Source organism: Herpailurus yagouaroundi, unplaced genomic scaffold (assembly GCF_014898765.1).
Source record: "Herpailurus yagouaroundi ecotype Mexico unplaced genomic scaffold, PumYag 186, whole genome shotgun sequence".
Lineage (NCBI taxonomy): Eukaryota > Metazoa > Chordata > Mammalia > Carnivora > Felidae > Herpailurus > Herpailurus yagouaroundi.
This window is the reverse complement of record NW_024412417.1, coordinates 16,496,609-16,524,290: the sequence shown is the minus strand read 5'-3', so window position 1 is coordinate 16,524,290 and position 27,682 is coordinate 16,496,609. Positions and strand designations below refer to the sequence as shown.

The 27,682-nt window shown below is 37.2% G+C and overlaps 1 protein-coding gene and 1 non-coding gene across 4 annotated transcripts in view; both read right to left on the bottom strand.

The window, feature by feature from the left end:
- ZFPM2 (zinc finger protein, FOG family member 2) overlaps positions 1–27,682 on the bottom strand; it is a 475,034-nt gene that overhangs the window by 172,232 nt on the left and 275,120 nt on the right. The window lies entirely within an intron of this gene.
- On the bottom strand, positions 6,025–6,109 carry TRNAR-UCG (transfer RNA arginine (anticodon UCG)). The gene has a single exon. It is a non-coding gene; the product is annotated as a tRNA-Arg (tRNA).

The following is a 27,682-nucleotide window of genomic DNA, read 5'->3' as shown; positions in this document are numbered from 1 at the left end:
TGCTCTGTCTCTAGAGAGACATTGTTTCAAAATGAGAGACATTCTTTCAAAAATGAATAAACATAAAAAAAAAATTTAGAATGAAGATTTCCACCTACCAAACCTGTGGCTTTTAGTAAAATCCTTTAAAAAGTTATACAGGGTTTGAGCTTTATCCTGCTGAGGCCAATACTTTTTTTTTTTCCTTTAAAAAACAGAGTATCACTTTAGACTACATAAACGGAATAACTCTATTCCATGTGGTCTTGTAGGGTCAACATTATCTGTGTGATGATATAAAAACAGGTTCTCAGCAATAACACCTAAATATTCTCCATGATTAACTAATGCCAGACATCATTCAGACATGACTAGGCTTTTCATGTGTTTCCATGCAAATCATGTGCTTCCGTTTAAAAAATAATAAAATGGCCACTGAACTACACTGGGATATCCCTTGAGTAAGAATTGCCACCTTCCTTTTGTTTATTGTGTCTAAAAATGAGAGAGAGAGAAAGAGAGACACAAACAGATTTAAGGAAGTAACCAGGGCCACCTGGCTGGTTCAGAAAAGCATGCAACTCTTGATCTTGGGGTCATAAACTCGAGCCCCACATTGGATACAGGGATTAGTTAAGTGAATAAATACATAAATAAAAACTTGAAACAAATGAAGAAGTAACTTTAGGAGCTTTCAAACTCATACCAAGTATTTTAGCTACAGTAATTGTTTAGGAAACAACAAAACTCAACTTAGTAAAAGATAATCAAATTCCCCTTGCTTGAAAAAGACGGATGTGCTAGACACATTTTCAAACTCAAGTTCAAATAAATTAAGAATAGTCTTAAATTAGGAAATACATAAAAAGTCTAAACTGGAAAGGCATCCATGATGTGCCCTACCAAGGACCACTACACTATACCATTAGGCACAGAATAGATTTATGAATGGAAATATTAGGAAGGTGTCATTAGAGGAGCATTTCTCTTGAGCACAGTTCCACAAAATATCCTTTAAGGACAGCATGAGAGTGAAATTCCAGAGAAGTCTGCTAACAAATGTCTTTAAGATCACTGTGGTATGTGGGATCTCAAACACGATAAGAGACTTTTCAAAAACAAAATGAGTGTGAAATAAAATGATAGAATTCTTGGCTACTATATCCATCCATACTCCTTATGTCAAAGACAGTTTTATCTCTAAGAACCAAAAATTTAAATAATCATTATCTCTGAGGTATATTTGCTTTTAGTTCTCAAAATTGTGGAAACCCATTATGACAACATGAGTCACTGCTTAAAGATAGAAATTTCAGTATGAGAAATAATGATCTTTTAAGAAAGTGAACACAGTTCCATATATCCAGGTCATTAAAATAATCTCTTTACTTCCAGAAAAAAAGATTATTTCATGATAGTTAGAAAAATAATTGAAAATTACTGTTTAAGAATACACACATGCAAGATACAGATTTTTCATTTTTCAAATGGGAAGAATCTCTAAATGAATAACAAACAACTAAATTATCCAGATATTTATTATACTTTCATTTTCAAAAAAAAAGAATAGATTCATTTCTCTTTCCCTTTTGCCAATTCACTCCCACAGTCTCATCTGTTCTCCACATATATTTGGCTCCGAAGAGGAACTACTCCCTCCAAGCTGGCAACCATTAACTTCAACCTTTTATTTTATACGGTTCTGAAAGTCACAGAGTGTTTAAGGAGTGTTGTTTTGCTCCTGGCAGAATTTCTGGGCTTGCACCTAGTGCAATGTGCAAGAGTGTCAGCACCGAAGCCTTGGGAAGGAAAAAGTAAACTGCTCTCGAGTATCCCCGCTGACGTAAACCTGTGGGGGGGAGCAGGGACCGGAATGCCGTGATCCCAGCTGTGTGACCTGGGATCAATCATTTAACCTCTCATATGTCGCATCTTTCTGCTTTGTAAGATGATCTCATATGTCCTTCCAGCTTGACAGTAACATCGTAAGACTTTCTACTATAGAATTTTTTGTCAAGTCTAAACTCAAATCTTGAGTGTGAAGATATTTATGAAAATTTAATACACTGGGCTTATACTGACTTAAGGAAACACTACTATTTTTTAATTGCTGATGCAGTAAATAAAGCCACCTACTGTACTTTACCTTGGAATATTAATACCAAGGAAAACGGTGAGGTCAGTGGTGTGGTCAAAATAAAATGTTAGTATGAAGAATTATATGGAGTGTGCTGCAGATGCGCGCGCACACACACACACACACACACACACACATTCAACTATCGATGACCTATTTACACATAAAAAAATAGTGGTCAATTCTATTCAGCAGTCTCTTTTTGCGATTTACCCCAAAGGCATTCTGTGGAAGAAAGAAAAAGCTATATCCTGCACAAAGTCATCCTCAGATACTGAGATATGTCTGTCCCTCATGAATTAATCCACTGCACTATGTAATGAATCTTTCGGACACCTTTTAGACTGTCTCCTTATTACCATTTTAGCCAATCTTAATATCAGCTTTTCCCCTCCACAGAAAAAGGGCAATCCTGGTATTAACAATAGAGTAAATTTTAAAACCAAATGCAGAGGGTTTTTTCCTTATATATACATGCTTTGTTTTCATGATTTGTACCTGTATTTTCCTCTATAACCATAAAGTAGTAAGAACTCACCTATATCTTGAACTTAAAATATACCTGCGATTAGAAACTGATGTTAAGAGTCTAACATCAACTGGAAGAATAGGAATGAGAAAGGTGTCTCCAAAGAGAAAAAAGCCAAATGATGGCATTGTTAAACCATATAGTACATGCTGGGATGTATATAGCACCTTTGGGGAAAGCAGATTTTTCTGAGACAAATTATTTAAAGTTGGGTGCAAAAGCTTAAGAGCTTGGCAGTATGGTTGGCGGAAGTGTGAAGGTGCTATAGAGGAGTGGAACAAAGCTTATCTAATCTGTGAGACATTTTAATAACAAGAATATTGCAAACACTTAAATTAAGTATGTAAAGTAAGACTCTGACCATGAGAGTAGTTTTCAATATTTTTCTCCAAATCAACAGATGCAGAAGGACTATACTAATTCTGTACTTCCAGAGAATAAAAGCCAAGTGCCCAACTCAATGAGAGTAGCCTTCCCTTCCAGAAGTACACTGCTTTGTTTCCCATGGAGCAAAATAAGGAGAAGAAGATGCCAACCAATGAAACTGATTCACCTCTACAAGCTCCCAATCCAGGGGATCTTTGTGCAACATACCTGTGGATCTGGGGCAACGAAAGGAACATGCTATGAAAGCAGAACCAAATGAGATAAGCCTTTATAAATACTGCCCCTGGACAAATTTCTCAAACCATATTCTTTACAAAGGCGTAGACATATGAATAAAAGCATCAACATATGTGTTAGAAAGAATACTTAATGTTAACATGACAAACTAACACATCTGTAAAAACTTAATGGTTGAGTGCAAATACCAGGGGTTAAATTCTGCATTTAGTTGCGAGTACACGATATTAAAGGTTGGACCAAGTTGGCTTACATTGTCCAGATGTGGGTTTTGCCACATAAAAGATGTAATGTTACAAATAAAATTATTCTAATTAGTAGTGAACGATAACCATTATTTTTGTTTGTTTCAGGTTTTATTTAAATTCTAGTTAGTTAACATATAATGTAATATTGGTTTTAGGAGTAGACTTCAGTGATTCATCACTCACACACAACACCCAGTACTCAATACAAGTGCCCTCCTTAACACCCATCACCCATTTAGCATATCCCTCATCCACCTCTCCTTCAGGAAGCGTCAGTTTCTCCTCTACAGTTAGGAGTCTCTGATGGTTTGCCTCCCTCTCTCCCTTTTTTTCTGCCTTCTCCTGCGTCCATCTGTTTTGCTTCTTAAATTCCACATGAGTGAAATCATATGGTATTTGTCTTTCTCTGACCGACTTATTTCACTTAGCATAATACACTCCAGTGTATCCACTTTGTTGCGAATGGCAAGAAGTCATCCTTTTTGATGGCTGAGTAATATTCCACATACATATACATATATATACATATACGTATATACGTATATGTATACATATACATATATATGCATATGCATATACATATACATATACATATACATATGTGAGTGTGATGTGTAACATAACCCACATCTTCTTTATCCTTTCATAAGTTGATGGACATTTGGGCTCTTTCCACAGTTTGGCTATTTTTGGATTTCTTTATGCCATTTCTATTTGAAAAGACTTATTTAGGTTATTCTGCTCTTATAATAATCACTTTATACTTTACTAGAAATTGGGTATATTCATTATTCATTAAATATTTATTAAATATCTACTATAGATAAAAACTCTTAGGAACAGAATGATGAAAGCTACACTTCCTCTAGATGCTCACAGTATATTGATAATAAAAATACCTAAGTGACATACAGATAGGTTATTTAAATCAATATTTATAATCCATCTCATGATATTTCAAGTATATGACTAATACATTTGGAAATATCAATGTATATTTGATGGTCCATGACCAAATGACAGTGTAATAATAGATGAGAAGTGTCCAATCCACTCATTTTAAAGAATCTTCATGAAAATTTAAGATTACACCTTATTTTACTTTTTATTTTAGAGGGAGAGAGCATGAGTGTGGGGGCGGGGGCGCAGCAGAAGGAGAGAGAGAATCTTAAGCAGGCTCATGCTCAATGTGGTGCCTAACACAGGGTTTGATCCTGAGACCCTGGGATCATGACCTGAGCCAAAATCAAGAGTCGGATGCTCAACTGAGCCACCCAGGAGCTTCCCGGATTACACTTTAATTAAAAATTTTTTTTTAACGTTTATTTATTTTTGAGACAGGGAGAGACAGCATGAACGGGGGAGGGTCAGAGAGAGAGGGAGACACAGAATCCGAAACAGGCTCCAGGCTCCGAGCTGTCAGCACAGAGCCCGACACAGGGCTCGAACTCACGGACCGCGAGATCATGACCTCAGCCGAAGTCGGACGCTCAACCGACTGAGCCATCCAGGCGCCCCTACACTTTAATTTTAAAGTTAAAAATACTGAGGCTTTCTCCAGTATATGCTGAAAATCTATAAAATATAGCTTATATTTTAATAATTCTATCTAAAACCCAATTATAAAATCTTTTATTACATTTATCGCTTGATTTAAGCCATGCACTTCTACTTCTACCAATAGTTTACTATATACTCATTTAATTATTATTACTATGAAATAAAGTATATCAAAAATATATTTAAAATATTTCAAAAACAAATATTTTGCAAAATGTAGTCAAGATAAATTATGAATGTACTATTTTAAGCATATACTAATTACCACATTTACTATGCTTTATTAATAGTCAAATTTTAAAAGTTGCCCTTGGGTGCCAAGCTGAGTTTGCATCACATCTCCATCCAGTAGCTGTATGACCTAGGGCAAGTTACTTAACTACTGTTTCTTCATCTCTAAAATAAGTATAAGACAAGCAAGTATTTATGTCATAGGATTATTCTGAGGATTCAATGAGTTAATGTATATAATGAGCTTAAAGCGATACCAGGTATGTTATTGTATGTGAGTGTGTGGCTTATGTTTCCAACACTCCTAAAGAAATCTGTTTCCAGGGTGCCTGGCTGGCTTAGTCGGTAGAGCGTGCAACTCCTGATCTTGGGGTTGTAAGCTCAAGCCCCATGTTGGGTGTAGAGATTACTTAAAAATAAAACCTTTATAAAATTACTACTAATAAAAAAAAATGTTTCCATGAAAATGCAAAATTCTCAGTAAAACAAGAATTTAGGCTGGGTGGAAAAGTGATGCATTTCTCTAATTTATGATTTATATCATTTCATTAAGCATTAACTATGCTAAAATTCTAGATGCTGAATTACTTTTTAATTTTTTTACATTTATTCATTTTTGAGAGACAGAGGGAGACAGTGCACAAGTGGGGGAGGGGCACAGAGAGAAGGAGACACAGAATCAGAAGCAGGCTCCAGGCTCTGAGCTATCAGCACAGAGCCTGACGTGGGGCTCGAACCCACGAACGGTGAGATCATGACCTGAGCCGAAGTCAGATGCTCAACCAACTGAGCCACCCAGGCACGCTTAGATGCTGAATTACTTTTTGAATTAATTTTCACAATTCCATTGTTATGTCCATTTTATATAGGTAAAAACCGAGACTCTAAAATATACAACAACTTGTTCAAATTCACATTGCTGGAAACTGCCTTAACCATGAACTGTTTTCTATTTTTTCTCTTAGTAAATCTATAAGAAACTAAATTCTTTCCATGGTGTCAAAACAGTAAGAATCTTCTTAGGAATTGTGTTAACTATCAATTCTTCATGTCCATAAAAACTAGCTTAAATGATCTTCCATGAGCCAGTGGTTAGCAGTTTCTGTTTTACATTATGCATGATTCCTAGCTGCACTTTGTATAAGCTAATTGCATGGTGCTTCATTAATAATCTTTAGGGTTTTTTGAGCTGTGAAATTTATAGGTTTATAGTGAATTATTTCTCACATTTGCACAGTTTTGGGTCTTGAAAGTCTAGTTGAGATACTAAATACCAATATCAGGCATCTAGTGGGTGTATGAGTGGAACAGAACCGAACATAGTCTAGTTAGTGATATTAAAAATATTGAAAAACAGGCAATACTTTTAATATTTTTATTTTTATGACTGCAGGTATTTTTATAGCTATAGAAATTTTTTTTTCAACGTTTATGTATTTTTGGGACAGAGAGAGACAGAGCATGAACGGGGGAGGGGCAGAGAGAGAGGGAGACACAGAATCGGAAACAGGCTCCAGGCTCTGAGCCATCAGCCCAGAGCCCCACGCGGGGCTCGAACTCCCGGACCGCGAGATCGTGACCTGGCTGAAGTCGGACGCTTAACCGACTGCGCCACCCAGGCGCCCCTATAGCTATAGAAATGTTTACAGGTAAACAAACAATGACTAAAAAGTAGCCTATAAAGGTTATTTTCAATCATAAGCAGAATTCATGATGAGATCCAAGGTGTCTTTAGGCTAAAATTCACTCAACTCAGTACTGATTATACAAGAACAAATGAATAATGAATTCTCTTGGTGCCCACTGGTCAACAGACAGAGTAGAGCCTCATCATGGTACTTCACAGTGAGGTACTGACGTATACTCTGGGCAGCAAGGCAGTCCAGCCAGGCCTTTGTGTCTGATTGGTCAATTCCACTCTTCAGAACCTCTGCGTGTATCTACTTAAGGAACCTAACTTCTTGTATAGTCTTGGTGCCCTGATGGGGGTGGGGGAAAGTTTCTACTAAAAGAAATATCTCAGTCTGAGTGCAGTTAGTGTGTCCCCAGCTGAAACTGGATTGCTCACAGGTAGACTGAAAAAACAAAACAAAACAAAACAAAACAAAACAAAACAAAACACAGAGCAGTTTCACCTGCCAATGGAAGTTCAAGGTCTAATTGGGAAATCAAAAAGGAGCCTTCAGTAAAAACCATTGGGGAGAAATAGGGCAGAGGTGGAAACAAGGTAGTTCTTTTGATTCAATAGGTCTGAAACTAAAGCGTTCAGTTGTGATTCAAATATTATTTATGACATACAGTATTTCCTTCAGTGTGAGGAGCACAATGAGGAAAAGAAGCAGAAACCTCAGTTCATATACTACAGACTTAACAGACAGGCAATTAACACAGTGGCTAAAAGCATGAGTTCTACAGTCAGATTGCTCAAGTTGAAATCCAACCTTTGCTACTCATCTGTGGTGTGACCTTAGTAAACTCTACTTCTCTGTGCATCAGTTTCCCCATCTGTTAAATGAGAATAATAATACCTCCTGGGGCTGATGTGATGTGAGATAAATTAATACTTATAAATCGCTGACACTGATACCTGACAAATAGTAAGTGTGGATTTATAATTATTATGTACATTGATTTGGGGAAATGGAGAAAAATTTAAGAAATAGTTAAATGTCTATGAGAAGTCTTATGCCTATTTAATTTATTCTATCCAGACATCAACAGAATGATCAACATAGCATGCTATAAATATGTAAGAGATTTTACTATTTTGACTAATCTTACTGCTTTTAAACTACTCAATAAATTGGCTAGTGGGGAGACAACTGAACTACGAGTAGCACAAATAAAAGATTTTAACGGCAACTTAAGGTTAATTGAATAAAATCTCACCTTCTATGATAAAAAGCCCTACATACTGGTTATAAAATAATATATTCTGTTGAAATTACTCCAAATTTTCTACCTATTGTTTTTACTAGTACCTACAAGGTCTAAAAATATGCTTCTAGGGCATCTGGGAAATAACTTGAAAAGGATCTAGACACTGAGTTCCTAATTACGCCACTCCCCTATCTTGATTCTAAATTGGGAATCCCTGAGCTAGTTCAAAATTTTTAAATAATGCAAACTTTTCTCATACCATGTGCTGGAACAAAGCCTTAATGTAACTACCATAATTTAAAGTTGTTATTTCAAATTTTAAATATGTTGTCTCATTTGTCAAAGACAACCAAACCATACCCAAAGCAAAATCCTTCATAATTACAAAGTCTATGACCTTTTCTTTTGTAATTTCTATTTCATGCTAGTATGTTAGCTAGATATATTTTCAAAAATGATCTATGAATTCATTAAATTTAGGTTTAAGCTTTACCTCTAAGTGGTTGGATTACCTTGGTCAAAATATATTACTACCCTGAGCCAGTTTTTTCATTAATAAAAGAAAAGACCAGGACTTCAGGATTCAGGGCACCTTCTGGTTCTAGAACTTCATGTACACTAAATGGAAGAAACTTGTGAACAGACTTGTCTAGTGTTACTCAGCCTTTTAAAATCTATGCTCTCCTTTCTTTATGTCAAAAACAAATTCATGGTGTCCTTTGATATTTAGAAAATTAAATAATCACAGTGGCTATAAATATATTAATGAAATGACACAATGGTGCCCCGCTTCTAGAAGCAGACAGAAGCCCTTCAACAAATACACATACATCCAGGCATACTCTTTAATGGGGCTCCTCTCTTTACATTTGAGAATCACAAAACAATGTCACTAATTCACAGTAAGGTACATTTTCCCTAATTCAACTCTCTAAGTAAGGAAAGGTTAAACTACAAACTCAGAGTTTGTTCTGCCTTCTGACTTATGCAGAGCAAAATAACTTATTTATGGCTCTGTCTTCCATATCTTTTGAAACTGTGCACCCCCCAGGTAAGGCACGAGCTTGATCATATATTTCCATGTTGTGCTACTAGACTAACCCAAATTTCAGTCTCAAATGACCAAGACTCTAGTGTTGGTTTTTTTTTAATGTTACTATCCTTTACAGTGTTGTAGAAAGCATCCTTCCTACCATATGCATAAAATGAGTATGTTGCAATCATTGTTGATAAGGGCACATCATGCAAGATACACAGACAAACTTCCTCTGTGGCCAAAATCACACTACTCTAGAACATACGGAAGAAAGGTTAGCAGTTTTGCACTAGACCAGTTTAAGTTTCACTAAAGTAAACTCAGTGAAAATCCAGTTGATAGTAAAGTCTCAAGCATGAGAAATGGCCCTATGTCTGTTTTTATTACATAAAATTCTAAATGTGGATTAAAAATAAAATGGATAATTTTAGAAATCCCTCTCATTTAAGTGTTGTGGATAGACTACACATCTGCGAGAAAACCAAATTATCTTGTAGTTTTCCTGTCTTGAAAGCAGAGATTTGGAGAGAAAAAGAAAGGGCAGGGAGTGAAACTAATGATAAAACGAAGGGTCCAGCCGTGGGACTGGAGCACATAGAGTCCGCGTTCCAATAAGACTCAACAAACAGCTCTGATCAGAATCTAAGTGATGGGAAACAGCCTGTAGCTTCGAGATTAGCTGCTTCACACTATTTCTGAGTTAAGCCAGCACAAGTAACATCATGAATGCGTAATTATAATTATGCATTAGAGTATGCATAATGATCTTAAAATCGGTAAACAAAGAAAAGGCATCAGAATTGCTCAGCTATTTTGGGTATACTATTACAGAAGACAAAATATGACTAAGATTTTAAGGAGGGGTGGCTCTTAGTGAAAGTTTTTCACATGAAATTTACAAACTTGCGAAAATAACGAATGAACCAGCATTGCTTTAAAAACCCCTTTTAGGAAATTCCACATGAACAAGTTAAAATCAAAGAAATGCAAGAGTATTTCAAAACACATGAAGCAAGCCCTTAGGAATGCTCGTATTTAAAGAATCCAGGCTAAGAAACAGAAATAATAATAAGGTAACATCTTGGACTTCTGATATCGTTTAATAAAATAATGCATGTTCCTGGAATTGTTCGGAAAAATATAATGATCTGTGATTGGCTGATAAAAAACAAGTAAAATAACTAAAAGTTGTGTTGGAGATAATTTATGACATGTGAGGAATTTGGGGTTTTGGGGGGGCAAACTATTAGATTCCCAAAAGTCTAACCATAAGAGGGTCTAACCTGAACATGCCCAGTTGTAATGCAAAATCATTTGCTTTGAGTTTTCCAAAATGAAGATGTAATTCCAGTTGAGGGGTACTATCTCCTCAACCTTGAAAGGCAGTTACATCATATACTAGCCTTCTATTTTTTGGGCAAGATGATTTGATATTCTGGAACCCTAATCTTTTCTCACGGTACTATTTTTACTGCTCTCCTCTGGAAGTTAGCCAAGTTCTCCACATTCCTCTTAACAGAGCCTTAAACTGAATACCCACATCTTAACAAGAGTGTGGGTAAGCCTAGAAATTGATGGATTCAATGGGGACCTCGTCTATACTCAGGGTCAGAAGCTCAGGATGCCTCGGGGAACATTTATTCTTCATCAATGAGACAAAACAGATGTCCACCAAAGCTACCTGGAGCTCCTTTCATCTTTTAGTTTTCTTGCCCTCCTTCCCATCAAAATTCAGAGAACCCATTCAACATTCTTTTACAAAGTCGTTTTTTCACTCGTTTTTCTTGGCATCATATTTATTGTTTTCTTCAAAGTACTTATATCCTTAACAAAAATTCATTAGCTTTCGACCAGTGTTTTGATACTTCAATAATAATGATCGATGCTCTCTATAATCATCTTCTCCAGTGTTCTTTTGTTTCTTCATTCCTCCCTTACTCTCCCTTTCCCTTTCTACTCCTTGCCTACCCCCTCCCCCCTTTCTCTCTCCCTTTCCACCAAAACTGTGGAGTAGGGCAACATCATTACCGACCTCAGCCATCATTTGCCTGGCTGATGACTGAAAAACCGGTTGGAAATCTCAAATTAATTATGCCATTAATTTGCATAATTTTGGTCTGCACATTAATCTTAAGTATATACAGTAGTCCACCCCTTATCCTTAAGGAATACATTCCAAGATCCCCAGTAGATGCCTGAAACTGAACCCTATGTGTTTTTTCCTATATATACACACACTGGAAATAAAGTTGAATTTATAAATCAGGCACATTAAGAGATCAATAACTAGCTATAAAATAGAACAATTATAAACAATATTCTCTAATAAAAGGCTTTCTCTCAAAATATCTTATTGTATTGTAGTCACCCTTCTTGTGATGATGTGAGGTGACAGAAGGCCCATATGATGAGATGATATGTGGGGAATGACCCAGGCATGGTGACATAGTGTTAGGCTACTACTGACCCTGTGACATTATGTCAGAAGTTGTTTCACCAGCTTGTGATCCTCAGCTGACTGTGGGTAACAAAATCACAGAAAGCAAAACCGAAGATATGGGGAACTAGTGCATATAGTTTTGACGACTGAAATAAATTTACGCTGTAGCAGTCAAACCAACAATCAACAAGATAGGTACTGATTACCTACCATGCATGATGGCAGCCGTGAACATAGTAAAGGTCATAAAAGAGCAGTTATTTTGAAAATGTCTGCAAGTTTTTAAATTTTGTACTGTGGAGAGGAAAAGGTTCACGAATCTAGTGGAGGGGGGTAGGTATTAAAACTTCCCAAGGCAATCGGTGGCTTGACTGAAGAATTAAGAGAAGAGCAATAATTGTGAAAGTAGCTTGGTTTTGCAATGGTGATGGAGGGCGATTCTGTCAGATAAGTGGTTGATAGTACAAGTTTCACCCATGAATTTAGAAGAAGGCAAAGAATATAACCCTCTTTAAACTTTCCACTATTTCCCCAGGAATGAAAATTATCTTCTTTATTTCAGCTTTTTGGAACATCTGTCTTTTTGACTATACCCTGGTTCACATGCTAAAAAGTTACAGACATGCAGACAATTTAAATATATAGTGACCCTGTAGAGACAGAGAGCACAGGAGACAGGAAAGTTCACAGACTTTCCAATAAAGAGCCAAGTCTCGATATATTATTAGACATTTGAAAAATTCTTCCATACTCTAACCAAATATTTATAGCTTGTTTTTCTGTCAACGATCTTGTTTTATTTTTCAGCGTTGTTGGAATGACATTATTATGTTGGAAATGTTAGATGACCGTGCTGAAGACATTCTTTATTCAAACCAGGGAAAAATTAGTGTGAAATGATTAAATACAAGAAGTCCTAGTTATAAATGGACTCTAAAAGTTCATTGGTAAAAGGCACCATTTGGAACTCAAAATACATTTTTCACCTTCACCAGTGTTTCTCAACCCAGAAGCTGCAGCCCCTTTGGGGTCTTCAATATTTATGGGCATTTTTTTTTTCCAATTTGATGTCTTCATTTTGATCTGAACACAAGAAACAAGAAAACAAATATACTTTTACCTTGCAGGATGGCAAATCATGTCTTTTGTAGTGAAGATTTACGTATGAAATACCGTAAATAGAATATCTTAATTTCCTTAACTTAGAGTTTTTCAAATGACAGTCTGCAAATCTCTAGAAACCTTGAACCTATTGAATTGTTTTTTCTTCAAAAAGAATCTATATCTTCCTCGAACTGAGCAAAGAACTGGCATAGAACCAACACTGCAAATTACGGTAAAGTTTCAAGGTTAGATTACAAGAAGGTTATTTAGCTCTTAATCTAGCTACACATTAGGTATAAATTCCTGTGTCCAGGAATAAGGGTCATTTGTTAGAGGAAGGACAGAAAGGGAGGCAGGATATTTCCTTATCTTTCTCTGGCCCCGGGAAAAATTTTAGTATGATTTGTCTTCTTCTGCCTTCTTCCTTTGCTGTTCCTGCCTCCCAACTTCCAAAAGCATTCTCCCCTCATCCTTGGAGTTTCTTCAGCCATATCAGCCCCTCAAACACAGGTCTTCATTTGAGGCATAGGTGTCCTACCTCACAAATTCCTCCACGCTCCAAAATGACTGTTTGTGTATCCACCACCATGAAATAAACAAACACACGTACTTCCATCAAGCTGGCGAAGCAGCTTTTGCAAGAAAGGCACTGACCAAACCAGCGGATGCTATGGTATGAATGATCACTACGGCACTGACAGACCTGTAATCAGTAAGCGGTCCCCGCTTTACAAAACTTTCTTCGCCCTTCCTCCAAATCTGAGCAGAGTCTTTAAATCTTCCAACTTCTCATTTGTTTGTTCGCTTTGTTTTGAAATCTCTCCAGTGTCTCTCTTGGCTAAATATTTGACACTTGCAGAATGGCAAAGGTGGAACTCTGGGCATTTTTAAGTTAATATAATAAGCAAAAGCAAGTCAGAAGCTGTCTGTAAATAATGTATAAATTCAGTGGCTACGGTTGCCTGACATACTGACTTTTGAGATGTTGTGAGTAGGCTCACCGGTTACCAAGTTACTACCACGGAACGGGAATGAACTGTGCTCCCAAGCATTGTGTTCTTCTTGTTTCAGAGAGTAATTTTTGAAACCGCTGAACTCTGGGAGCGCTGTGTGTATCATGGCCTCACTACATAGCACTTGTCACTAATTGGCAGAAGCTGCTCCAGACAGACCTGGTCTTGGCAAACAGACTGAATGCTATTCTCTGCCCTTAGGAAATCTGTCTCTCCAGGTGAGGTTTGAGGCCATGAGAACAGCACTGTGTCCAGTTTGTTTTCCTGCTGTTTGGCCATTGGATAAATTAAGCACCTTAAATTTTAGTGTCACTGGTCCACTCTTCCAGACATTCTCAAAATAAGCACTTTTCCAACATGTTACATATATTTTTGTTTTCAATTCCTGATTGAAGGGCCACGTAGCACTTAATACAAACAAATGGCATCTCTGAGGGCTCAATGCAAACTGGGCATGAAAGATGAGGTTGATGTCCAATTTCTCAGAGCACTGTTAGCCAGTGTTATTTGTTGGATTCAGATTTGCGCTTATAAATGGGGAACCCAGACTCATTTTCACTAAAAGTTTAAGCAAAAGATCAGACCGTCATTATTTTAACTTTTCAAGAAACCCTGTCGCCACTGGAGTTCTAATTTCAGTAAATTTCCAGAACCCTAGACCATCAGTGACATCATTTTTAATGTTTTGGTCTTCTTTACAATATTATAAGAATGAATCTTTTTCTGTTTTTAATCACAAGCCTTATCCAGCAATCAAAGCAGGTATATAATAAGCTAAGCTACTCTGTAAATCTAAACATTCCCTACAAATGGAAAAGATACAGCCTGGGCTCCCTGATTGTTACTAAGGCGACTATCTAAAATGAAAATCTGATTAACCCTTTTGCTGCCTGGAACTACCCACGTACCACGTTAGCTGACTTCCCTGCACTTATCTCTTCTTTTTCCCCCTCCAGAAATTCATAATTGCATCGCGCCACAGTAGTTATGCTCTGGTTATCCTATCTGAGAGGACGGTGATGGGTGGTAGTCCCATCTGGACAGCTGAGTGGGGTGGCCGCCTCATCATGAGGAAACAGACATTGAATAAGAGGGCACGTGATTTCCTGCTTATTTAAGGCATCAGTTTGATGAAATCCTTGACAACATTAAAGGATTCCCATTCAATAAATAGCAGACTACTACTGTATTTTCCCTTCACTCGGGAAATAATGTGACAGCAAAAGCTGTATGTTTCACAAACATATTTTTCCTCAACTATTTTTGAATGACATTAGCAACTGTTAGCATTTGCTAGGAAGAATAATATTTCAAAGCATTATACAGAATTTTAGCCAAGAACAAATATCTGTCAGGCAGTCTCTATTCTCTTGGTACAACAAAAAAAGGGGAGTTCACCAGCAAGGGGGAGGGGAGTAAGAACACATAATTTTTTCCATGTAATTTGGACAACAGGAGGCTGTGCACTAGAAATTCACTAATAGATTTTGAACACTCAATCATGTAATCAAATTACATGAAAATGTCTGTACCGTTCAAAGTGTATTGTTGGCATTCAAGGTTCTTTGTCAACACCCACTCTCCACTGCTTCCATGTTGCTCCCCTTTCAAACCTTTCTGGAAGGATGTCTTGATAGTTTTCACCTCGGCTCTCTACTGGAGGCAATATGGCCCATTTGTTACTCTCTACACTTGGCTCGATTTATTCCTTCATCTTCCAGGTAGGCCATTCCCTCCGTCCTGAATTCCCTGCCTGCTCCTCTCTACCAATTCATCCCTATCACTTCCTTCAGACCTTGTTCAGCTCTCACCGCCCCGAGGAAGCATTTCCCAATTAACCTCCCTCCCTCAGCTCAGCCTCCTCTGTCCCCTCAGAATATAATTGTACTATGCCATTTTGTACTTGTTGATACATTGCTTGTAATTGCTTTTTTTATTATTGTGTCCCTGTCATTATGTTTGCTTCTATTTCATTCGGTTACGTTCTTTTCCATCACCTCTGCTCTCCTTCTTCAAACAGTCCTCTGATTTTTGGCATTTCGATAACACCAATATACTCCAGCTACAGGTCATCAATACCTACTCTATGACTGATTAAAAATAGCGCTCATAAATCACTTTGGCTGTCTACAATTTTAGTTCTTCATACTGTATTTAGTAAAATAACAATGCCACTACTAGCAAAGGGGTCTCGAACTGTACCTTTAGCTCCCAGCCAATCTCCACATCCCAGTCCTTCGTTAAGCATATTTCCCTCTGGATATTTGCATTTTTTTCTTACTATCACATCACAACCAACACATTTAAAATAAAACTCAGCTTCAGGGGCGCTTGGGTGGCTCAGTTGGTTAAGTGTCCAACTTTGGCTTGGGTCATGATCTCCCAGTTCATGGGTTTAAGCCCCATGTCAGGCTCTGTGCTAACGGCTCAGAGCCTGGAGCCTGCTTCAGATTCTGTCTCATTCTCTCTCTGCCCCTCTCCCATTTGTGCTCTGTCTCTCTCAAAAATAAATAAACATTAAAAAAATTCTTTTAAATAATAAGATAAAATTCAGCTTCTGTAAAAACTCAACTTTCCATTTATGTTGATCTATTTCTATCAAAGACACCAAGTTTAAAAACCTGTATATTTATCTAGCTTTTCTTACACACACACACACACACACACACACACACACACACACACTCAACTTTACATATGATATTGTGTAGGAAGAACTAGAAAAGCTTTTGATACGTTAACGAATTATTCTTTTGGTTGGGAGTTCACAGAAAGTACACAGTGCACCCTCCTTGTGTGGATTAATCCCTGAAGTCAACATGATCAACATGTAAAAGAACATGTGACATGCAACAGTAACCAATAAATTTGATTGTTAAGGATATCAAATTAACTACATATTTAAAAGATATCAACTACATGTAACTAAAAAGATGTTTAAAATCTATTTAGATGTTGAGATCGAAAGCAGTAGGGCTCGCTACCAATTCAGGCAGATAAAAGAGAGTGAACGTGGAGCCTTGCTTACTTGGCCAAGACTTTGAGGGGTAGAGCAGACTTTAGGGTATCAGTTACTTAGTGGAAGGTGATCAGCTTAGTGAGATGATAAAGAAGGCTAGCTATCTGGTGCCACAAATCAGTGATTTTGGATAAAAGCATTTAACTCTTTGGAGTGAACAGTTTCCGTCTCCATGAATAGAATGAACTAATGGTTCTCAAAGGTCACTTCCTCGTGTAGCATTTGCTGAATCAAACATAACTCATGAATTGGGAGAATGCAAGATGTTAATGCACGAGAGACAAAGTGAGAGAAGCCGCTCTTCTGGGACACCAGGATCCTTCTGTGTCCCCTTCCTCTCTTCTCAGATCCTTCATTTGCATCAGATGGGCTTTAATACATTTTCAAGTACCTTCTCACCTGGAGGCATCTGTATCTCATCAGTAAAGCAAGTTTTAAGTTTAAAAGATAAAATCTGCATCAGAGAATTCCAGGTATCAATCTATGGGAGAAAGGGACGACCATATGAAAGAAACTGCTTTTGCCACTTTACCAGTTTTTTTTTTGGGGGGGGGGGATTTATTTATTTGGATTAAAATTTACTTACTTATTTTTCTTTCAAATATTTATTTCAATTCTAGCATAATATTGTTTCAGGAGAATTCTGAGATTCATCATTTACATATAACACTGGGTGCTCTCATCACAAGTGCCCTCCTTGATACCCATCCCCCATCTAGCCCATCCCCCACCCATCTCCCCTGCAGCAACCCTCAGTTTGTTCTTATGGTTGCCTCTCTTATGGTTGCCTCCTCCTCTCTTTTTTTCCCCTTCCCCTTTGCTCATCCATTTCCTTTCTCTAAAACCACACAATTAGGATGCTCCTACTTGCAAGTCAACCCTGTAAATCTATAGAAGGGACAGCTGAGAAACAGAGAGGGTCAAGCAGTATGAAAAGATCTGAGGAACCTATGTGGAAATCTTAAAATTAAAGAGGGAAAAACCGTGTCAGCTTTACCAGAAAGTTCATATAATGTTACAAAGAGGAGTGCCTTATTCAACCCAAGAACAGTATAACTGAGGATAATTAGCAGGGGGATACATGTCAATTAAAGACAAGGCTTCCTTTTTTCTAATCACCAAACCCAAGCAAATAATCAAACAAACTGTGGGAAGAACTGTGAGCAGGCTATCGGAAATAGTGCTTCCTTTAATCGGAAACGTGATCAGCTAAGTCGTTTCTCAAAGCTTTGGTTTTATTATTTGGAAAATAAGGGTTGGAATAAGTTTCTTCAACTTATCACATTCTGTAATTCCATAATATTAAGCCAAAGTGGGAATGTTACCAAAGGATGATGTATAATTTTCCACAAGGGAGACAGAAAATACAGCCAGTAATAATTTATTGTTAACTTAATGACAAGAATGGTCAGTGTTTCTTGAGTGCTTACTCTATGCCAGATTTTGTGCTTTGTACTTCACATACACAAACTCTTTTAAAATTTGGAAAATTTGTATTATGCCATATTAATATTATGACATATTAATATCTCCACTCACAAGATCAGTCAAATAGCGCACAGAGAAAGGTAAAGTAAGTGGCCCAGAACCACAAGCTCCCTGGTGACAGAGTCCAGATTTAAGACCAGGCTTTTGACTCTAGCGCCTGATCTCTCAATCGACATACGATACCAACTCAAATGAAAATATCTAAGATTCAAAAAATACATATACACAAGAAGAATGGGTAAAACATATAATCAGGCCTATGAAGTAGAAAATGAAATCAATATAATGAAACATTATATCTTCTTTGGGAGGTGGAGAGATAATATTTAAGAGCAGATGAGAAAAAGACAGATAAATACTTGCTTCATCTTGGTTTCCACACACACATGCACACACACCAACCATTTTTTTTTGTTTGTTTATTTTTTGTTGTCTGTCTCTGGTTTATTTACTTAGAATATAAATAATATGTGAGAGGGAAAAGAAGTCACCTAATGGGAAAAAGAAAAATGAGAGAGTACTTAGAAAAATTATTACTGTTTACAATCAAAGGGCCAAGTCACTTATACACAAGATAATTTGAGAAGACATCAAAACTTGGTGTAGACCCCAACCGTCATGATTCAGAGATGCACAGAGGACCAAGAAAGAGCTCACATGCAGAACATAACCTTGAATCTGAAACTGTGCTGGACAGTCAAGAAAAATGCCTGAAGAATATTTAAGTGACTTATACCAAATGGACTTATATATTTTTGAAGAGGTAGTGCATTAAAGACAAGTGTAGTATTACACTGGACAAGTCTCAACAAATCAATATAATTTTGTCACCCCATTTTCTCCTATGAAAATGAGAAACCAACCAGGCTGATACGACAAATGTTTATTCTCGTTAAACTACCATTTCACATAAAATACTCGAAAAGTCCTAAAAGATACTAACATACACGTTCTCCAAATCAACACAGAAATTAATTACAAGGGATTTCCAAAGAATAGTTACTTATGGCTCAACAGCAGCATTTAAGAATCTACAACTGCCAGTCCTCTGGGATTATTTATCAATTATATTAATGATAGGGATGAAAGAGTAGATCAGTTGCTAATTTAATTTGCTGGGAATATTAACTTGGACAAAATTACTATCTTCAGATATAAGTCATATTTATTAAATGTCCACTCAATTTCAAATATTACAGAAGGTAAACAAATACATTATTTTCCCTTTGGAGGAAATATCTCTTGAGGTAAATTATTAATCACATTTTTGGTGATAAAACTGGGATTCAGAAATGTATTGACTCCTCTATGGTCAACAACTGAAAGAGTAGTGAAGTCAGGATTTGAACCTGGGTCAGATTTTTTCACTATTTCAGCTGTCTTGCAATGGCATTAGTATCTGAAAAATCCAAATAGAGATTCTGAGAACTGTTAATGTTTTAAGCAAAATGACTATGCAAACTATAGCTTTACACAGGAGTCCTTTCAAAGTAATTTACTCAAGAATGAGAAAGGGAATGAAAATGAACATTTCTTGAACTCCCAAACGCGATGCTAAAATCTTTTTAGGGGAGGTTGGCTGACTCAGTTGGAAGAGCATGAGACTCTTGATCTCAGGGTCATGAGTTTGAGCCCCACATGGGGTGTAGAGATGACTTAAACTTTTAAGTTTAAACTTAAGTTTAAGAGATGACTTAAACTTTTCAAAAAGTAAAACAAAAATCTTTTTAAGATGTTATTTCACTCATTCATACTTTCAACAAATATTTATTGGGTGTGTTCTAGGTGCTGCTGAAATTGTGAAATAGAAGAGATACCTGTTCTCCTAGAATTCACTCTCTTGATAGGGACACAAAAGAATAAACACATCAATAGTAAATAAATATAATTGTAGGCAGAACAAAGATAAAAAGAGACAATGATAGAGCTTTTCTTGTTTGTTTTGGTTTGTATTTTATTCTAGAGAAGGTCCTGCTACAGAGAGGGCATCTGAGTATTTCACTGATTATGTGTCACTAAGTGTGCCATGGGAAGATTCAGAGGTGAAATGTCCAAGGCAGAGGGAATAGCGAATGCAGAGACATCAATATGTTGGAATCCAGCATGTTCTGTAAAGGCAAGAAGGCCCACACAGCCATGGGGGAGTCAACAAGACAGACAGTGGAACGAGATGACCTAGGAAAAAGCTAGATTACGTAGGGCTTTGCTAGCCATGCTAACGGGTTCAGATTTTACCTCAAGTGTGCACGGTTTGGGGAATACCATGTTGTGATTTATATGTGAAAAGAGTATTCTGAGTGTCACCTGAAGAACAGTCTCTAGGGGACACGAATGGAAGGAAATCAGTTACGAGGCTGCTATGACACCTGGTGAGAGATGATGACGGCCCCAATCAGTATGCTCTCTGGGGAGGTGGCAGAAGGTGATCAGATTTTGAAAGTGACCTTCACTGGCTTGCTGAATATAAAGTCAGTATAGAAAAGAGAAGAATCAACGATAAATCCTAAGTTTGGGGTCTTAACAACTAGGTGAATAGTAGGGGCATTTATCAAAAGACTCAGAGAAGAGTGATTTTAGGGTTTATCGTTTGGAGTTCTGATCTATACATGTTTATTGTGATACAGAGATGTCAAGCAGGCAGTTAGAAACAGGAGTCTGGAACTCAGAGGAGACATTGGGGCTGAGGTTTCAATTTGGCAATCATTAGTTTATTTCTGGCAGTTAAAGCCCTAGGGCAGGAGATCATCGAAAGAGTAGAACCTCAAGACTGAACCCTGGTATTTGCCAGGATTTAGAGGTTAATATGTCAGCCAGGGAAACTGAGAAAGTACATCCTGTAAGGTGAAAAGAACAGAACACCCTGTCATGGAAATAAAGCTAGAAAACTATTTCTTGCAGAGGGAGTAATAGGCTGGGCAAAACATGACTCACTGAAGCCTTTACAGCCAAGCAAGATAAGAATTGGAATTCCACGACCCACTTTTATTTTTTCAAACAGATGAGGAAACTGAAGTTGAGAAAGATCAATTAACTTTACGACTGTCACACTGCTAATGAGTGATACAGCTAGGGTCCACACCAGCACAGTCTAATACAAAAGATCACGATTTCCATATTTTCAAAGAGTTTCTGGATATTTAAATATAGAGATGAGAGCTATTACAGAACCATGCAACATAAAAATTTTAGTAAGACTAATCATGCACAAATGGAGCCACGCTCATCAATTAGAAAAAGAAAACACCTAACAATTAAGAGCCACGCTTTGGTGGGGAAAACGTATATATTCATTCACAAAGATACTTGTCCTTAACCACCGTTACTCTGTATTGCTAATTTGGTAGAACCATTTGTCACTGTACATTAGTATCTTTGATATAAGTTTTTATTCTGCCCCCAGACTAAGTCAATTGGTATGTTATAAAGATTTATACAATCGTATATCATAATAACTCAGTGACAAAACATTTGCACATCCCTAGGTGATATCAGCAAGAATCCATGTAATTTTACATTTGTACACCATTGCTGTAAAATGCTCTATGCCAAGTCTTATTTTATGTGAGATAACCAAAGCTGAAGCACCTTTTGGTATGGAATCCCTTTGCAGTTGCCTAACACCACAAAATTTGGGTCAGCAAAGAGCTACCACGTGGGGGGAGGATGCATACTACTCTACGATGCAAAAATCATGAAATGTATCACAGTAATTCTCTGTGTATCACAGTACATTTATAAGTCTATCAAAATTTAGTTTGTCATTTAGACTAAACTAAAGCTTACTGAAAATAATTTATCAGTAAGCTGTCTAGAGTCCAGTCTCTCGACTGGGGAGGATATCACATAAAATGTGACTTGATTTTAAAGGTATTTTTAATCTGTGGACTTTATGCAACCAATGACAACAGTGATGAGAAAGCCATGAACACCTCTAAACTTCTGTGGTTCGAATGTGTCACTTCCCAAATAATTTTTTATCAAAATTTAGCCTAGAATATACTATGTAAAATGCTCAGTGCTAGTGCATACAAATGCCATGTCTGTGGCCAAAATTAGCAGAAGTCAAATATGTCACAAGCAGACAAATGCATAATAAATACAAATTCACTTATGTACAATGCACACATATACATCATACACATGAGGTATTTTGTGTACTAATTCACTTTGAAAGTATTCAATAATGGGGCATCTGGGTGGCTCAGTCAGTGGGGCATGTGAATCTTGATTTCATGAGATCAAGCCCTGCATCAGGCTATGCACTGGGCATGAACCCTGCTTGAGATGCTCTATCTTTCTCTCCCTCTGCCCCTACCCCGCTCATGTGCATGTTCTCTTTCTCTCTCTCTCAAGAAGAAGAAGAAGAAGAAGAAGAAGAAGAAAAAGAAAGACAGAAAGAAAGAAAGAAAGAAAGAAAGAAAGAAAGAAAGAAAGAAAAGCAAAAATGAAAATAAATACAAATATGCAAAGGTAATAAAATCTTTATCAGACTATGGATCTGATGAATCTTAATTTTCGAATCTTGAAATTTACCTGGGCCAGGTTTAAGTTAACACAGGATTCTCCTCTAGAGTAGGTCAGGTAGGAAATATATGCTATAGCAACTAATATTATTAGGGTTTATTTACCCAAAGTTGAATATTTCTAGTAACCAAAGAGACAAACTCACCAATTTACAAGGAAGCACATCCCATATTTATACTGATCATAATCTACCCTCCTATAATTTGCTTGCACAGAATAAAATCAACGTTTTTTCTGCATGAGAGGTGTGCAGATTGGGAAGGCAGTCTATATTGTCTCCAATTATAGTAGACACATGTGAAATTGCCCACAATCTCTACCTTTCTGAGAATTGCTTCTCCTTTACCTTCTAGTCCTGGTCCAGGGATGGGTACTTTTCCTGTCCTAGTACAGTAAGTCCCTTCTATGGTGTTTTCAGTGATAGAAATGGAAGAGTCAAAGGCATATATCACGTTGGTGGGTACAACCATGAGCTGTCAAGGACAGAGGTTTCTCCCCACTGAAGGAGTGGCTGGAAGTGAAAGAAAGCAGAGTAGGAGAAATCAGGAGCCATAACAAACGTTGAAGGTGTCCTGCTGGTTTTTGAGAATCGTTGGTACTAAAAAAATCTTGAAGCCCAGTGAATTCGTCCCCTTGGTTTCCGTAAGACACTCCACAGCTGTGATAATAAACTTTCTCTATTCTTTAAGTTGGTTCAACTGCCTTCTCATTGCTTCCAGCCAAGGGTCCTTAGTACATTCTAATTTACTTCAACAATGCTCATATAAAAGCGAGCAGCCCAGGTCTAAAATCCAGGCACCATCATCAACAGTGTGACTTTCTACAAAGCCTCAGCATTCTCTGTGCCTACTCATCCCAACATTCTATTTCCTACGTAGAGGAAGCATAGTGGGGACAGAAGTCAGGGCAAGAGAGCTACATCCGAACACAGGTTATGCCATCATCTGTACTTTCAGATGTATTTCTCTAGGTTAGAACTGAAGAGTAAGCGAAAGTGAAGGCATAAGAACAGGGGGTGTGGGGGTGGAAGAATAAGGAGGACAGGGCAGAGGGAGTTGGAAAATAAACAATTTTGTCACGATTACACCTAAGGTTGGCCATGAACAGACATGTCCAAATCCAGTTAATTAGGGGGACGAGCCCAGGGAACAGGTGATTAATTCTCTTGAGTGCCCTCATAGACTTTCCCAAGCAATAATGGAACTAGTAGCTGCCATCTGTGGGCCCTACCACGTGCCAGCTACTGGGCTCAGCGTTTTCATATGTTATCTTGTTAATTCCTTGGCTTAGATGTCTTTTGGGTTCGTTCTGAGGAATAAAAAGACTGCTGGCTATTCCCCAGAGCCTTGCAGTATAGAGCGTGGCTTTAGGTGGGGACTGAGAGAAATGATTCTCTGCCGGCTGCCAAGCACAAGTTCAGGGGAATGACCACGAGCAAGAGGGAGGAGGAAGACGTCTCACCCATGGAAACCAGGGGAGTTCGTCACTGAACTCTGCTGGACTGCAAGGAGACAATTAGAGCCGATCCTGAATGACGATCTACTACTTAGCACAAAATAAACTACAAGAACAAAAGAAACTATTCTCATTTCAAAATATCCGTAGTGAATATTAAAAGGTGTTATTTTCTCAGAAAAGCTGACAAAATACTGCAACAATCGTGCTAAAGTCTGAAGGATTTAGTCACTAATAAATATTCGTGAACCTATCATATCGTGACTACTTATAAGCAAGTTTCTCTTCTTGAATGAAGGTTATCACGACAAAAACCTTAGATACACATGATAGATAAGTCATGATAAATCAACACAACATACTCTTATTCAACAAAAATAGTGACAAATGAGGTGTAAAGATGATTTAATATTTCAAACATATCAAAAATGAGCAATTGTTCCCTCCAGCAAATATAAAACATTTTAAGTTAAATAAAAAAAAGGAAGAGTGAAATAAAAAATAAATTGGTAAATTCAAGGGAATGAATAAAACACGTAAAAAAATACAACAGAGGGAACATTTTGGCCACTATTTGTCATACTCATCTGTTGAAAAAAAAATGAAATCTCTCTTTTTGACTTTTTTAGTAGAAACCTGGTGTTTTAAATCATCTCTTTTTGTATGTGTGCAGTTTTTTTTTTTTTTCACTTTTTAAAAATCTCTCCCCCGGTCTATAAACTTGAAGAAAGCTAAATGAAACAATTTGCAATAATTTCAGAGTATGTTTTATTCCAAAATCCACCATTTATAGACAAACTATGGCCTCAAAATACTAAACTCAGCGTTGTCGGTGCAAAGCTTTTGAGTGTATTTTTTATGATCAAGTACAACTTTGTGTTTTAGGAACATCTGTCTGCACACTATAGACTAAAATCAACAGGAATATACTATCTTAAATACTTGAGCAAAACTCAGTAAAAGATACAGTAGGCAAACATTGTGGTCGGCTCAGCAGTGATTACCAACTCATGCTCCAAATTCACTATAAAATGAAAATCAATATTTCCACAAGTTCCTGCAACATAAAAGATAACCTTCATTGATTTTTCTAGACTTAGGCCTCTCTGATAAAATCTAATATAAATTTTCAACCATGAGGATTTGGATCAGAGCAGGGGTGATAAGTCCTGCACATCTCTTAAGAGGTGGAGAATTTTTTTTTTTTAAAGTGCACGTTCATACTATTTATAATTTGCCCTGTGCAAGTGAAAGCCTTTTCCACCCGTGCTATCAGGAATCTCTTCTAATTTTTATTACTGTGAGGCTAAAGCCTGTTCCAGATAATTTGGAAATTTCAGGGGAGTTGTGATAGGGCTGATGGTGCAGCCCTAGCTGACTTGAGAAAGGAGCTAACCGGTAATAGCCTCCATGGCCGTGCTGATTAAATGTTGCCATAGATGAAAGGCCTGCCATTGCTGCAATAAATTAACCAATCACACAAATCCCAAGTCAGTGCTAATCCTTCCTTGATACTCTGATCCTCTGATCAGCTCAAGGAGGTAAAGAAACTGGCTTGTGACGCTTGGTGCTCTAACCCCTGGATTTCATGTACACAACGAGCTAATGATATCTTGCTGACCAGTTCAATGGGATGAACTCCTCTCACAACCCTTAGGGAACACCACGGCCTTCTTAAAAAAAAAAAAAAAGAAAAGAAAAAGAAAAAGAAAAAAAAAGGAAAAAAGAAAAGAACAGAAAAAGAAAAGAAAGGAAGAAAAAAAAAGAAAAACTGACAAGCAGATAGGAGGCTTTGTGTTTTACCAGCAAACTGCAAGGAAACTCTCCAGCACTTGTTAACTAAAATAATCAGGAAGCCAGGACCAAAGTATGATATGTTTTGTATCATTTAGGTGTGGATAATGAATCGCAAAAGGACAAGGATCAAATAGAAGTGGGAATACTAAAGAAAGCCAACCGGAGAGAGTGGCATTTCAAGAGAGCAATGTGGCCTTTTTAATTTTTTATTCTGTGTTTGGTTCAATTTTGAAGTAGCTCTCTGTTGAGTATTCTGAAAAAAAAAAAAAAATTTTTTTTTTTTTTTTTTGTAGATGCACATTTTGGACTTCTGCAGATTCTGTTAGAGACGCGGTGATCCATAGCGCTCTGCTGGTGTGATTAGAATCTGATTTAGGAATAGACTCATTTAATCAATTAGCAAAAGGTCTGGCCACATGCAGTGCCTTCCTGTTAATTATGTGAATGCTGCGGCTGCAACACGGTTCGTGGAATTGAGTCTGTGCAGGATGCATTGGTGGCATTCATAATTGGGGAAAGTTTTTTGTATATAGTAATTGGTTGCTAGAAGTAGGAAGGCTCTAGGGTTTTCTTCAGGGTTTCACACATAAAGAGTTTTTGAAAAGACTTCATTATCTTTCTTGGTCAGTCCCAAGAAATGAAAACCAATTCTTTTATAAGACAGATGTAGGGACAAGGAGGCAAATGTAGAAAAATCAGTGTTTTGGAAAGAAAACTAGTTTATTTTATATGAGAAGCTGGAAGGTGAGGGCTGATAGTTTGTATACTGGATGATTTTATTTTTGAAGGGAGATGAGGGAAGAATTGATAGTTTTCCCAAAAGTTCTACCTGGTCCATAAAATTCAATCACATTTAAGCAACTTGATGGAGCGCAGCTAAGAGACCTCGATTATAACTTGGCAAGTGGATATTCTAAGTTGAAAATTTGCTCACTGTGATAGATCAAAAGCCCTTGATAAAAATAACAGCGATCATTCAGATCAATGTTCTCTCTTTCTAAAACTTCCCTGGCTTTTACCTATCTTATCATTCAGACTCCTTTTTATTTACATGATGATCCTCACGTACGGGTAGTACAGCTTTGTCAAGTGACCTTCCCAAAGGCAGTACTTCCCACTGCTGGACTCAGAGCGAGCGAGTCTGGTTGTAAGGAGCAGATCTCATGGGAATTAATTAGTCAGAACACGAAAACACAGCTTACTCCCTGCAAGGCATTCTGGGCCAACGTTGCAGAATAACACAGCCATTTCTGACCAAATAGAAGAAGGAAAAAAAAAAAAAAAGGTCTTTTTTTTCCCCCCCAAGAACAACAGATGTTATAACAGTCCAGAGAGGTACTAAAGTAAGTTTTATGCGGCAGAACAACAGGGCTGGAAAGAACTTAAATAATGATCCTCTGTAGAAATTAATCCTTTGGAGTTCTCATTTGATGTCTCACACCTGCAATATCTATTCAAATTTAATATTTATCCTCATTAATAGTCTTATATAATGTGCAGCAGTACTATTAGGAATTTGATTCACTATCATTCCCAAATGAAAGACACTATTCATGGGAAAAATTAAATAGAAGACCATTTAAAGCATGCGGTAGTATATAGAGATTTTCTTCCTAAC